The sequence below is a fragment of the Narcine bancroftii genome, chromosome 1, assembly GCF_036971445.1.
Source record: "Narcine bancroftii isolate sNarBan1 chromosome 1, sNarBan1.hap1, whole genome shotgun sequence".
NCBI classification, from domain to species: Eukaryota; Metazoa; Chordata; class Chondrichthyes; order Torpediniformes; family Narcinidae; genus Narcine; species Narcine bancroftii.
In genome coordinates this window covers 313408236-313423539 of record NC_091469.1, presented here as the reverse complement: position 1 = coordinate 313423539, position 15304 = coordinate 313408236, and positions in this window count along the sequence as shown.

Sequence of the window (15304 nt, the reverse complement as noted above, 5' to 3'; positions counted from 1 at the left end):
GCGGAGAACAGAGGCGGGGAATCAGTGGTTGGGAATCAGAGGCAGGGAATCAGATATGGGGAATCAGAGGTGGGGAATCAGTGGTTGGGAATCAGAGGCAGGTAATCAGAGGCGGGGAATCAGAGGCGGGGAATCAGAGGCAGGGAATCAGATGTGCAGAATCAGAGATGGGGAATCAGAGTCCGGGAATCAGAGATGGGGAATCAGAGGCGGGGAATGAGATATGGGGAATCAGAGGCGGGGAATCAGAGGCGGGGAAACAGATGCGGTGAATCAGATATGGGGAATCAGAGGTGGCGAATCAAAGGCGCTGAATCAGAGATGGGGAATCAGAGGCGGGGAATCAGAGGCAGGGAATCAAACACGGGGAATCAGAGGCGGGGAATCAGAGTTGGGGAATCAGAGGTGGGGAATCAGAGGCGGGGAAACAGAGGCGGGGAATCAGATATGGGGAATCATAGGTGGGGAATCAGATGTTACGAATCAGAGGCAGTGAATCAGAGGCGGGGAATCAGAGGCGGGGAATCAGAGGCAGGGAATCAGATGTGCGGAATCAGAGATGGGGAATCAGAGGCAGGGAATCAGAGGCGGGGAATCAGAGGCAGGGAATCAGAGGCCGGGAATCAGAGGCGGGGAATCAGATATGGGGAATCAGAGGTGGGGAATCAGAGGCAGGGTATCAGATGTGCGGAATCAGAGATGGGGAGTCAGAGGCAGAGAATATGAATCAGAAGCTGGGAATAAGAGGCTGGGAATCAGAGGTGGGGAATCAGAGTCCTGGAATCAGAGATGGGGAATCAGAGGTGGGGAATGAGATATTGGGAATCAGAGGCGGGGAATCAGAGGCAGGGAAACAGAGGCGGGGAATCAGATATGGGGAATCAGAGGTTGGGAATCAGAGGCAGGGAATCAGAAGTGGGGAATCAGAGGCTGGGAATCAGATGTGGGGAATCAGAGGCGGGGAATCAGAGCTGGGGAATCAGAGGCGGGGAATCAGATTTGGTGAATCAGAGGCAGGGAATTAGATATGGGGAAACAGAGGAGGGGAATCAGAGGCGGGGAAACAGAGGCGTGGAATCAGATATGGGGAATCAGAGGTGGGGAATAAGTGGCAGGGAAGCAGAGGCGGGGTATCAGAGCTGGGGAATCAGAGGCGGGGAATCTGAGTTGGGTTATCAGAGGAGGGGAATCAGATATGGGGAAACAGGCGGGGCATCAGAGGTGGGGAAAGAGAGGCGGGGAATCAGATATGGGGAATCAGAGGTGGGGAATCAGAGGCAGGGAATCAGATGTGCGGAATCAGAGATGGGGTATCAGAGGCATGGAATAAGAATCAGAAGCGGAGAATCAGAGGCCGGGAATCAGAGGCCGGGAATCAGATGCCGGGAATAAGAGGCCGGGAATCAGAGGTGGGGAATCTGAGTCCGGGAATCAGAAATGGGGAATCAGAGGCGGGGAATGAGATATGGGGAAACAGAGGCGGGGAATCAGATGCAGGGAAACAGAGACGGGGAATCAGATATGGGGAATCAGAGGAGGGGAATCAGAGGTTGGGAATCAGAGGCAGGGACTCAGAGGTTGGGATTCAGAGGCAGGGAATCAGATGCGGGGAATAAGACGCGGGGATTCAGAGCTGGGTAATCAGAGGCGGGGAATCAGAGTTGGGGAATCAGAGGCGGGGAATTAGATATGGAGAAACAGAGGCGGAAATTAGAGGCGGGGAAACAGAGGCGGGGAATCAGATATGGGGAATCAGAGGTGGGGAATCAGAGGCAGGGAATCAGATGTGCGGAATCAGAGATGGGGAATCAGAGGCAGGGAATCAGAATCAGAAGCAGGGAATCAGAGGCCGGGAATAAGAGGCCGGGAATCAGAGGTGGGTAATCAGAGTCCGGGAATCAGAGGCGGGGAATGAGATATGGGGAATTAGAGGCGGGGAATCAGAGGCGGGGAAACAGAGGCGGGGAATCAGAGATGGGGAATCAGAGGCGGGGAATCAGAGGCAGGGAATCTAACACGGGGAATGAGAGACGGGGAATCATAGCTGGGGAATCAGAGGCGGGGAATCAGAGTTGGGGAATCAGAGGCGGTGAATCAGATATGGGGAAACAGAGGCGGGAAATCAGAGGCGGGGAAACAGAGGTGGGGAATCAGATATGGGGAATCAGAGGTGGGGAATCAGATATGGGGAAACAGAGGCGGGGAATCAGAGGCGGGGAAACAGAGGCGGGGAATCAGATATGGGGAATCAGAGGTGGGGAATCAGTGGTTGGGAATCAGAGGCAGAGAATCAGATATGGGGAATCAGAGGTGGGGAAACAGTGGTTGGGAATCAGATGTGCGGAGTCAGAGATGGGGAATCAGAGTCCGGGAATCAGAGATGGGGAATCAGAGGCGGGGAATGAGATATGGGGAATCAGAGGCGGGGAAACATAAGTGGGGAATCAGATATGGGGCATCAGAGTTGGGGAATCAGAGGCGCTGAATCAGAGATGGTGAATCAGAGGCGGGGAATCAGAGGCAGGAAATCAGACATGGGGAATGAGAGGCTGGGAATCAGACACGGGGAACCAGAGGTGGGGAATCAGAGCTGTGGAATCAGAGGTGGGGAATCAGAGTTGGGGAATCAGAGGCGGGGAATCAGATATGGGGAAACAGAGGCGGGGAATCAGATGCAGGGAAACAGAGGCGGGGAATCAGATATGGGGAATCAGAGGAGGGGAATCAGAGGTTGGGAATCAGAGGCAGGGACTCAGAGGTTGGGATTCAGAGGCAGGGAATCAGATGCTGGGAATAAGATGCGGGGATTCAGAGCTGGGTAATCAGAGGCGGGGAATCAGAGTTGGGGAATCAGAGGCGGGGAATTAGATATGGGGAAACAGAGGCGGGGAATTAGAGGCGGGGAAACAGAGGCGGGGAATCAGATATGGGGAATCAGAGGTGGGGAATCAGAGGCAGGGAATCAGATGTGCGGAATCAGAAATGGGGAATCAGAGGCAGGGAATCAGAATCAGAAGCGGGGAATCAGAGGCCGGGAATAAGAGGCCGGGAATCTGAGGTGGGTAATCAGAGTCCGGGAATCAGAGGCGGGGAATGAGATATGGGGAATTAGAGGCGGGGAATCAGAGGCGGGGAAACAGAGGCGGGGAATCAGATATGGGGAATCAGAGGTGGCGAATCAAAGGCGGTGAATCAGAGATGGGGAATCAGAGGCGGGGAATCAGAGGCAGGGAATCAAACACGGGGAATGAGAGACGGGGAATCATAGCTGGGGAATCAGAGGCGGCGAATCAGAGTTGGGGAATCAGAGGCGGTGAATCAGATATGGGGAAACAGAGGCGGGAAATCAGAGGCGGGGAAACAGAGGCGGGGAATCAGATATGGGGAATCAGAGGTGGGGAATCAGATATGGGGAAACAGAGGTGGGGAATCAGAGGCGGGGAAACAGAGGCGGGGAATCAGATATGGGGAATCAGAGGTGGGGAATCAGTGGTTGGGAATCAGAGGCAGAGAATCAGATATGGGGAATCAGAGGTGGGGAATCAGTGGTTGGGAATCAGATGTGCGGAATCAGAGATGGGGAATCAGAGTCCGGGAATCAGAGATGGGGAATCAGAGGCGGGGAATGAGATATGGGGAATCAGAGGCGGGGAATCAGAGGCAGGGAATCAGATGTGCGGAATCAGAGATGGGGAATCAGAGTCCGGGAATCAGAGATGGCGAATCAGAGACGGGGAATGAGATATGGGGAATCAGAGGCGGGGAATCAGAGGCGGGGAAACAGATGCTGGGAATCAGATATGGGGAATCAGAGGTGGCGAATAAAAGGCGCTGAATCTGAGATGGGGAATGAGAGGCGGGGAATCAGAGGCAGGGAATCAAACACGGGGAATCAGAGGCGGGGAATCAGAGTTGGGGAATCAGAGGCGGGGACTCAGATATTGGGGAAACAGAGGCGGGGAATCAGAGGCGGGGAAACAGTGGCGGGGAATCAGATATGTGGAATCAGATGTGGGGAATCGGAGGTTGAGAATCAGAGGCAGGGAATCTGAGGCGGGGAATCAGAGGCGGGGAATGAGTGGCAAGGAATCAGATGTGCGGAATCAGAGATGGGGATCAGAGGCAGGGAATCAGAGGCGGGGAATCAGAGGCAGGGAATCAGAGGTCGGGAATCAGAGGCGGGGAATAAGATATGGGGAATCAGAGGTGGGGAATCAGAGCCAGGGAATCAGATGTGCGGAATCAGAGGTGGGGAATCAGAGTCCGGGAATCAGAGATGGGGAATCAGAGGCGGGGAATGTGATATTGGGAATCAGAGGCGGGGAATCAGAGGCAGGGAAACAGAGGCGGAGAATCAGATATGGGGAATCAGAGATGGCGAATCAAAGGCGTTGAATCAGAGATGGGGAATCAGAGGTGGGGAATCAGAGGCGGGGAATCAGAGTTGGGGAATCAGAGGCGGGGAATCAGATATGGGGAAACAGAGGTGGGGAATCAGAGGCGGGGAAACAGAGGTGGGGAAACAGAGGCGGGGAATCAGATATGGGGAATCAGAGGTGGGGAATCAGATATGGGGAAACAGAGGCGGGGAATCAGAGGCGGGGAAACAGAGGTGGGGAATCAGATATGGGGAATCAGAGGTGGGGAATCAGTGGTTGGGAATCAGAGGCAGAGAATCAGATATGGGGAATCAGAGGTGGGGAATCAGTGGTTGGGAATCAGATGTGCGGAATCAGAGATGGGGAATCAGAGTCCGGGAATCAGAGATGGGGAATCAGAGGCGGGGAATGAGATATGGGGAATCAGAGGCGGGGAATCAGAGGCAGGGAATCAGATGTGCGGAATCAGAGATGGGGAATCAGAGTCCGGGAATCAGAGATGGGGAATCAGAGACGGGGAATGAGATATGGGGAATCAGAGGCGGGGAATCAGAGGCGGGGAAACAGATGCTGGGAATCAGATATGGGGAATCAGAGGTGGCGAATAAAAGGCGCTGAATCAGAGATGGGGAATGAGAGGCGGGGAATCAGAGGCAGGGAATCAAACACGGGGAATCAGAGGCGGGGAATCAGAGTTGGGGAATCAGAGGCGGGGACTCAGATATTGGGGAAACAGAGGCGGGGAATCAGAGGCGGGGAAACAGTGGCGGGGAATCAGATATGTGGAATCAGAGGTGGGGAATCGGAGGTTGAGAATCAGAGGCAGGGAATCAGAGGCGGGGAATCAGAGGCGGGGAATGAGTGGCAAGGAATCAGATGTGCGGAATCAGAGATGGGGATCAGAGGCAGGGAATCAGAGGCGGGGAATCAGAGGCAGGGAATCAGAGGTCGGGAATCAGAGGCGGGGAATCAGATATGGGGAATCAGAGGTGGGGAATCAGAGCCAGGGAATCAGATGTGAGGAATCAGAGGTGGGGAATCAGAGTCCGGGAATCAGAGATGGGGAATCAGAGGCGGGGAATGTGATATTGGGAATCAGAGGCGGGGAATCAGAGGCAGGGAAACAGAGGCGGAGAATCAGATATGGGGAATCAGAGATGGCGAATCAAAGGCGTTGAATCAGAGATGGGGAATCAGAGGCGGGGAATCAGAGGCGGGGAATCAGAGTTGGGGAATCAGAGGCGGGGAATCAGATATGGGGAAACAGAGGTGGGGAATCAGAGGCGGGGAAACAGAGGTGGGGAATCAGATATGGGGAATCAGAGGTGGGGAATCAGAGGTTGGGAATCAAACACGGGGAATGAGAGACAGGGAATCATAGCTGGGGAATCAGAGGCGGGGAATCAGAGGCGGGGAATCAGATATGGGGAAACAGAGGCGGGGAACAGAGGCGGGGACAAGATATGGGGAAACACAGGCGGGGAATCAGAGGCGGGGAAACAGAGGCGGGGAGTCAGATATGGGGAATCAGAGGTGGGGAATCAGATATGGGGAAACAGAGGTGGGGAATACGAGGCGGGAAACACAGGCGGGGAATCAGATATGGGGAATCAGAGGTGGGGAATCAGTGGTTGGGAATCAGAGGCAGGGAATCAGATATGGGGAATCAGAGGTGGGGAATCAGTGGTTGGGAATCAGAGGCAGGTAATCAGAGGCGGGGAATCAGAGGCGGGGAATCAGAGGCAGGGAATCAGATGTGCGGAATCAGAGATGGGGAATCAGTGTCCGGGAATCAGAGATGGGGAATCAGAGGCGGGGAATGAGATATGGGGAATCAGAGGGGGGAATCAGAGGCGGGGAAGCAGTTGCGGGGAATCAGATATGTGGAATCAGAGGTGGCGAATCAAAGGCGCTGAATCAGAGATGGGGAATCAGAGGCGGGGAATCAGAGGCAGGGAATCAAACACGGGGAATCAGAGGCGGGGAATCAGAGTTGGGGAATGAGAGGCGGGGAATCAGATATGGGGAAACAGAGGCGGGGAATCAGAGGCGGGGAAACAGAGGTGGGGAATCAGATATGGGGAATCAGAGGTGGGGAATCAGAGGCAGGGTATCAGATGTGCGGAATCAGAGATGGGGAGTCAGAGGCAGAGAATCAGGATCAGAAGCGGGGAATAAGAGGCCGGGAATCAGATGTGGGGAATCAGAGTCCTGGAATCAGAGATGGGGAATCAGAGGCGGGGAATGAGATATTGGGAATCAGAGGCGGGGAATCAGAGGCGGGGAATCAGAGGCAGGGAAACAGAGGCGGGGAATCAGATATGGGGAATTAGAGGTTGGGAATCAGAGGCAGGGAATCAGAAGTGGGGAATCAGAGGCTGGGAATCAGATGCGGGAAATCAGAGGCGGGGAATCAGAGCTGGGGAATCAGAAGCGGGGAATCAGAGTTGGGGAATCAGAGGCACGGAATTAGATATGGGGAAACAGAGGAGGGGAATCAGAGGCGGGGAAACAGAGGCGGGGAATCAGATATGGGGAATCAGTGGTGGGGAATGAGTGGCAGGGAAGCAGAGGCGGGGTGTCAGAGCTGGGGAATCAGAGGCGGGGAATCTGAGTTGGGGTATCAGAGGCGGGGAATCAGATATGGGGAAACAGACGGGGCATCAGAGGCGGGGAAACAGAGGCGGGGAATCAGATATGGGGAATCAGAGGTGGGGAATCAGAGGCAGGGAATCAGATGTGCGGAATCAGAGATGGGGTATCAGAGGCATGGAATCAGAATCAGAAGTGGGGAATCAGAGGCCGGGAATCAGAGGCCGGGAATCAGATGCCGGGAATAAGAGGCCGGGAATCAGAGGTGGGGAATCAGAGGCGGGGAATGAGATATGGGGAATCAGAGGCGGGGAATCAGAGGCGGGGAAACAGAGGCGGGGTATCAGATATGGGGAATCAGAGGTGGCGAATCAAAGGTTGTGAATCAGAGATGGGGAATCAGAGGCGGGGAATCAGAGGCAGGGAAACAAACACGGGGAATCAGAGGCGGGGAATCAGAGCTGGGGAATCAGAGGCGGGGAATCAGAGTTGGGGAATCAGAGGCGTGGAATCAGATATGGGGAAACAGAGGCGGGGAATCAGAGGCGGGGAAACAGAGGCGGGGAATCAGATATGGGGAATCAGAGGTGGGGAATCAGAGGTTGGGAGTCAGAGGCAGGGAATCAGAGGCGGGGAATCAGAGGCGGGGAATCAGAGGCAGGGAATCAGATGTGCAGAATCAGAGAAGGGGAATCAGAGGCAGGGAATCAGAGGCAGGGAATCAGAGCCGGGGAATCAGAGGCCGGGAATCAGAGGCCGGGAATGAGAGGCCGGGAATGAGAGGCCGGGAATCAGAGGCCGGAAATCAGAGGCCGGGAATCAGAGGTGGGGAATAAGAGGCACGGAATCAGATGTGCGGTATCAGAGATGGGGAATCACAGGCAGGGAATCAGAGGCGGGGAATCAGAGGCGCGGAATCAGAGGCAGGGAATCGGATGTGCGGAATCAGAGATGGGGAATCAGAGGTGGGGAATCAGAGGCAGGGAATCAGAGGTTGGGATTCAGAGGCAGGGATTCAGATGCGGGGAATAAGACGCGGGGATTCAGAGCTGGGTAATCAGAGGCGGGGAATCAGAGTTGGGGAATCAGAGGCGGGGAATTAGATATGGGGAAACAGAGGCGGGGAATTAGAGGCGGGGAAACAGAGGCGGGGAATCAGATATGGGGAATCAGAGGTGGGGAATCAGAGGCAGGGAATCAGATGTGCGGAATCAGAGATGGGGAATCAGAGGCAGGGAATCAGAATCAGAAGCGGGGAATCAGAGGTCGGGAATAAGAGGCCGGGAATCAGAGGTGGGTAATCAGAGTCCGGGAATCAGAGGCGGGGAATGAGATATGGGGAATTAGAGGCGGGGAATCAGAGGCGGGGAAACAGAGGCGGGGAATCAGATATGGGGAATCAGAGGTGGCGAATCAAAGGCGGTGAATCAGAGATGGGAAATCAGAGGCGGGGAATCAGAGGCAGGGAATCAAACACGGGGAATGAGAGATGGGGAATCATAGCTGGGGAATCAGAGGCGGGGAATCAGAGTTGGGGAATCAGAGGCGGTGAATCAGATATGGGGAAACAGAGGCGGGAAATCAGAGGCGGGGAAACAGAGGCGGGGAATCAGATATGGGGAATCAGAGGTGGGGAATCAGATATGGGGAAACAGAGGCGGGGAATCAGAGGCGGGGAAACAGAGGCGGGGAATCAGATATGGAGAATCAGAGGTGGGGAATCAGTGGTTGGGAATCAGAGGCAGAGAATCAGATATGGGGAATCAGAGGTGGGGAATCAGTGGTTGGGAATCAGATGTGCGGAATCAGAGATGGGGAATCAGAGTCCGGGAATCAGAGATGGGGAATATTGGGGGGGGAATGAGATATGGGAAATCAGAGGCGGGGAATCAGAGGCAGGGAATCAGATGTGCGGAATCAGAGATGGGGAATCAGAGTCCGGGAATCAGAGATGGGGAATCAGAGGTTGGGAATGAGATATGGGGAATCAGAGGCGGGGAATCAGAGGCGGGGAAACAGATGCTGGGAATCAGATATGGGGAATCAGAGGTGGCGAATCAAAGGCACTGAATCAGAGATGGGGAATGAAAGGCGGGGAATCAGAGGCAGGGAATCAAACACGGGGAATCAGAGGCGGGGAATCAGAGTTGGGGAATCAGAGGCGGGGACTCAGATATTGGGGAAACAGAAACGGGGAATCAGAGGCGGGGAAACAGTGGCGGGGAATCAGATATGTGGAATCAGAGGTGGGCAATCAGAGGTTGAGAATCAGAGGCAGGGAATCAGAGGCGGGGAATCAGAGGCGGGGAATGAGTGGCAGGGAATCAGATGTGCGGAATCAGAGATGGGGAATCAGAGGCAGGGAATCAGAGGCGGGGAATCAGAGGCAGGGAATCAGAGGTCGGGAATCAGAGGCGGGGAATCAGATATGGGGAATCAGAGGTGGGGAATCAGAGGCAGGGAATCAGATGTGCGGAATCAGAGGTGGGGAATCAGGGTCCGGGAATCAGAGATGGGGAATCAGAGGCGGGGAATGAGATATTGGGAATCAGAGGCGGGGAATCAGAGGCAGGGAAACAGAGGCGGAGAATCAGATATGGGGAATCAGAGATGGTGAATCAAAGGCGTTGAATCAGAGATGGGGAATCAGAGGAGGGGAATCAGAGGCGGGGAATCAGAGTTGGGGAATCAGAGGCGGGGAATCAGATATGGGGAAACAGAGGTGGGGAATCAGAGGCGGGGATACAGAGGTGGGGAATCAGATATGGGGAATCAGAGGTGGGGAATCTGAGGTTGGGAATCAAACACGGGGAATGAGAGACGGGGAATCATAGCTGGGGAATCAGAGGCGGGGAATCAGAGTTGGGGAATCAGAGGCGGGGAATCAGATATGGGGAAACGGAGGCGGGGAACAGAGGCGGGGAATCAGATATGGGGAAACAGAGGCGGGGAATCAGAGGCGGGGAAACAGAGGCGGGGAATCAGATATGGGGAATCAGAGGTGGGGAATCAGATATGGGGAAACAGAGGCGGGGAATACGAGGCGGGAAACACAGGCGGGGAATCAGAGGTGTGGAATCAGTGGTTGGGAATCAGAGGCAGGGAATCAGATATGGGGAATCAGAGGTGGGGAATCAGTGGTTGGGAATCAGATGCAGGTAATCAGAGGCGGGGAATCAGAGGCGGGGAATCAGAGGCAGGGAATCAGATGTGCGGAATCAGAGATGGGGAATCAGAGTCCGGGAATCAGAGATGGGGAATCAGAGGCGGGGAATGAGATATGGGGAATCAGAGGCGGGGAATCAGAGGCGGGGAAGCAGTTGCGGGGAATCAGATATGGGGAATCAGAGGTGGCGAATCAAAGGCGCTGAATCAGAGATGGGGAATCAGAGGCGGGGAATCAGAGGCGGGGAAACAGAGGCGGGGAATCAGATATGGGGAATCAGAGGTGGGGAATCAGAGGTTGCGAATCAGAGGAAGGGAATCAGAGGCGGGGAATCAGAGGCGGGGAATCAGAGGCAGGGAATCAGATGTGCGGAATCAGAGATGGTGAATCAGAGGCGGGGAATCAGAGGCGGGGAATCAGAGGCAGGGAATCAGAGGCCGGGAATCAGAGGCGGGGAATCAGATATGGGGAATCAGAGGTGGGGAATCAGAGGCAGGGAATCAGATGTGCGGAATCAGAGATGGGGAATCAGAGGCAGAGAATCAGAATCAGAAGCGGGGAATAAGAGGCCGGGAATCAGAGGTGGGGAATCAGAGTCCGGGAATCAGAGATGGGGAATCAGAGGCGGGGAATGAGATATTGGGAATCAGAGGCGGGGAATCAGAGGCAGGGAAACAGAGGCGGGGAATCAGATATGGGGAATCAGAGGTTGGGAATCAGAGGCAGGGAATCATAGGTGGGGAATCAGAGGCAGGGAATCAGATGCGGGGAATCAGAGGCGGGGAATCAGAGCTGGGGAATCAGAGGCGGGGAATCAGAGTTGGGGAATCAGAGGCCGGGAATTAGATATAAGGAAACAGAGGAGGGGAATCAGAGGCGGGGAAACAGAGGCGGGGAATCAGATATGGGGAATCAGAGGTGGGGAATAAGTTGCAGGGAAGCAGAGGCCGGGTATCAGAGCTGGGGAATAAGAGGCGGGGAATCTGAGTTGGGGTATCAGAGGCGGGGAATCAGATATGGGGAAACAGAGGCGGGGCATCAGAGGTGGGGAAACAGAGGCGGGGAATCAGATATGGGGAATCAGATGTGGGGAATCAGAGGCAGGGAATCAGATGTGCGGAATCAGAGATGGGGAATCAGAGGCATGGAATCAGAATCAGAAGCTGGGAATCAGAGGCCGGGAATCAGAGGCCGGGAATCAGATGCCGGGAATAAGAGGCCAGGAATCAGAGGTGGGGAATCAGAGTCCGGGAATCAGAGATGGGGAATCAGAGGCGGGGAATGAGATATGGGGAATCAGAGGTGGGGAATCAGAGGCGGGGAATCAGATATGGGGAATCAGAGATGGCGAATCAAAGGTTGTGAATAAGAGATGGTGAATCAGAGGCGGGGAATCAGAGGCAGGGAATCAAACACGGGGAATCAGAGGCGGGTAATCAGAGCTGGGGAATCAGAGGCGGGGAATCAGAGTTGGGGAATCAGAGGCGTGGAATCAGATATGGGGAAACAGAGGCGGGGAATCAGAGGCGGGGAAACAGAGGCGGGGAATCAGATATGGGGAATCAGAGGTGGGGAATCAGATATGTGGAAACAGAGGCGGGGAATCAGAGGCGGAAATCAGAGGCGGGGAATCAGTGGTTGGGAATCAGAGGCAGGGAATCAGATATGGGGAATCAGAGGTGGGGAATCAGTGGTTGGGAATCAGAGGCAGGTAATCAGAGGCGGGGAATCAGAGGCGGGGAAACAGAGGCGGGGAATCAGATATGGGGAATCAGAGGTGGGGAATCAGATATGGGGAAACAGAGGCGGGGAATCAGAGGCGGGGAAACAGAGGCGGGGAATCAGATATGGGGAATCAGAGGTGGGGAATCAGTGGTTGGGAATCAGAGGCAGAGAATCAGATATGGGGAATCAGAGGTGGGGAATCAGTGGTTGGGAATCAGATGTGCGGAATCAGAGATGGGGAATCAGAGTCCGGGAATCAGAGATGGGGAATCAGAGGCGGGGAATGAGATATGGGGAATCAGAGGCGGGGAATCAGAGGCAGGGAATCAGATGTGCGGAATCAGAGATGGAGAATCAGAGTCCGGGAATCAGAGATGGGGAATCAGAGACGGGGAATGAGATATGGGGAATCAGAGGCGGGGAAACAGATGCTGGGAATCAGATATGGGGAATCAGAGGTGGCGAATAAAAGGCGCTGAATCAGAGATGGGGAATGAGAGGCGGGGAATCAGAGGCAGGGAATCAAACACGGGGAATCAGAGGCGGGGAATCAGAGTTGGGGAATCAGAGGCGGGGACTCAGATATTGGGGAAACAGAGGCTGGGAATCAGAGGCGGGGAAACAGTGGCGGGGAATCAGATATGTGGAATCAGATGTGGGGAATCGGAGGTTGAGAATCAGAGGCAGGGAATCAGAGGCGGGGAATCAGAGGCGGGGAATGAGTGGCAAGGAATCAGATGTGCGGAATCAGAGATGGGGATCAGAGGCAGGGAATCAGAGGCGGGGAATCAGAGGCAGGGAATCAGAGGTCGGGAATCAGAGGCGGGGAATCAGATATGGGGAATCAGAGGTGGGGAATCAGAGCCAGGGAATCAGATGTGCGGAATCAGAGGTGGGGAATCAGAGTCCGGGAATCAGAGATGGGGAATCAGAGGCGGGGAATGTGATATTGGGAATCAGAGGCGGGGAATCAGAGGCAGGGAAACAGAGGCGGAGAATCAGATATGGGGAATCAGAGATGGCGAATCAAAGGCGTTGAATCAGAGATGGGGAATCAGAGGCGGGGAATCAGAGGCGGGGAATCAGAGTTGGGGAATCAGAGGCGGGGAATCAGATATGGGGAAACAGAGGTGGGGAATCAGAGGCGGGGAAACAGAGGTGGGGAAACAGAGGCGGGGAATCAGATATGGGGAATCAGAGGTGGGGAATCAGATATGGGGAAACAGAGGCGGGGAATCAGAGGCGGGGAAACAGAGGCAGGGAATCAGATATGGGGAATCAGAGGTGGGGAATCAGTGGTTGGGAATCAGAGGCAGAGAATCAGATATGGGGAATCAGAGGTGGGGAATCAGTGGTTGGGAATTAGATGTGCGGAATCAGAGATGGGGAATCAGAGTCCGGGAATCAGAGATGGGGAATCAGAGGCGGGGAATGAGATATGGGGAATCAGAGGCGGGGAATCAGAGGCAGGGAATCAGATGTGCGGAATCAGAGATGGGGAATCAGAGTCCGGGAATCAGAGATGGGGAATCAGAGACGGGGAATGAGATATGGGGAATCAGAGGCGGGGAATCAGAGGCGGGGAAACAGATGCTGGGAATCAGATATGGGGAATCAGAGGTGGCGAATAAAAGGCACTGAATCAGAGATGGGGAATGAGAGGCGGGGAATCAGAGGCAGGGAATCAAACACGGGGAATCAGAGGCGGGGAATCAGAGTTGGGGAATCAGAGGCGGGGACTCAGATATTGGGGAAACAGAGGCGGGGAATCAGAGGCGGGGAAACAGTGGCGGGGAATCAGATATGTGGAATCAGAGGTGGGGAATCGGAGGTTGAGAATCAGAGGCAGGGAATCAGAGGCGGGGAATCAGAGGCGGGGAATGAGTGGCAAGGAATCAGATGTGCGGAATCAGAGATGGGGATCAGAGGCAGGGAATCAGAGGCGGGGAATCAGAGGCAGGGAATCAGAGGTCGGGAATCAGAGGCGGGGAATCAGATATGGGGAATCAGAGGTGGGGAATCAGAGCCAGGGAATCAGATGTGCGGAATCAGAGGTGGGGAATCAGAGTCCGGGAATCAGAGATGGGGAATCAGAGGCGGGGAATGTGATATTGGGAATCAGAGGCGGGGAATCAGAGGCAGGGAAACAGAGGCGGAGAATCAGATATGGGGAATCAGAGATGGCGAATCAAAGGCGTTGAATCAGAGATGGGGAATCAGAGGCGGGGAATCAGAGGCGGGGAATCAGAGTTGGGGAATCAGAGGCGGGGAATCAGATATGGGGAAACAGAGGTGGGGAATCAGAGGCGGGGAAACAGAGGTGGGGAATCAGATATGGGGAATCAGAGGTGGGGAATCAGAGGTTGGGAATCAAACACGGGGAATGAGAGACAGGGAATCATAGCTGGGGAATCAGAGGCGGGGAATCAGAGGCGGGGAATCAGATATGGGGAAACAGAGGCGGGGAACAGAGGCGGGGACAAGGTATGGGGAAACACAGGCGGGGAATCAGAGGCGGGGAAACAGAGGCGGGGAGTCAGATATGGGGAATCAGAGGCGGGGAATACGAGGCGGGAAACACAGGCGGGGAATCAGATATGGGGAATCAGAGGTGGGGAATCAGTGGTTGGGAATCAGAGGCAGGGAATCAGATATGGGGAATCAGAGGTGGGGAATCAGTGGTTGGGAATCAGAGGCAGGTAATCAGAGGCGGGGAATCAGAGGCGGGGAATCAGAGGCAGGGAATCAGATGTGCGGAATCAGAGATGGGGAATCAGTGTCCGGGAATCAGAGATGGGGAATCAGAGGCGGGGAATGAGATATGGGAAATCAGAGGGGGGAATCAGAGGCGGGGAAGCAGTTGCGGGGAATCAGATATGTGGAATCAGAGGTGGCGAATCAAAGGCGCTGAATCAGAGATGGGGAATCAGAGGCGGGGAATCAGAGGCAGGGAATCAAACACGGGGAATCAGAGGCGGGGAATCAGAGTTGGGGAATGAGAGGCGGGGAATCAGATATGGGGAAACAGAGGCGGGGAATCAGAGGCGGGGAAACAGAGGCGGGGAATCAGATATGGGGAATCAGAGGTGGGGAATCAGAGGCAGGGTATCAGATGTGCGGAATCAGAGATGGGGAGTCAGAGGCAGAGAATCAGAATCAGAAGCAGGGAATAAGAGGCCGGGAATCAGATGTGGGGAATCAGAGTCCGGGAATCAGAGATGGGGAATCAGAGGCGGGGAATGAGATATTGGGAATCAGAGGCGGGGAATCTGAGGCGGGGAATCAGAGGCAGGGAAACAGAGGCGGGGAATCAGATATGGGGAATTAGAGGTTGGGAATCAGAGGCAGGGAATCAGAAGTGGGAAATCAGAGGCTGGGAATCAGATGCGGGGAATCAGAGGCGGGGAATCAGAGCTGGGGAATCAGAAGCGGGGAATCAGAG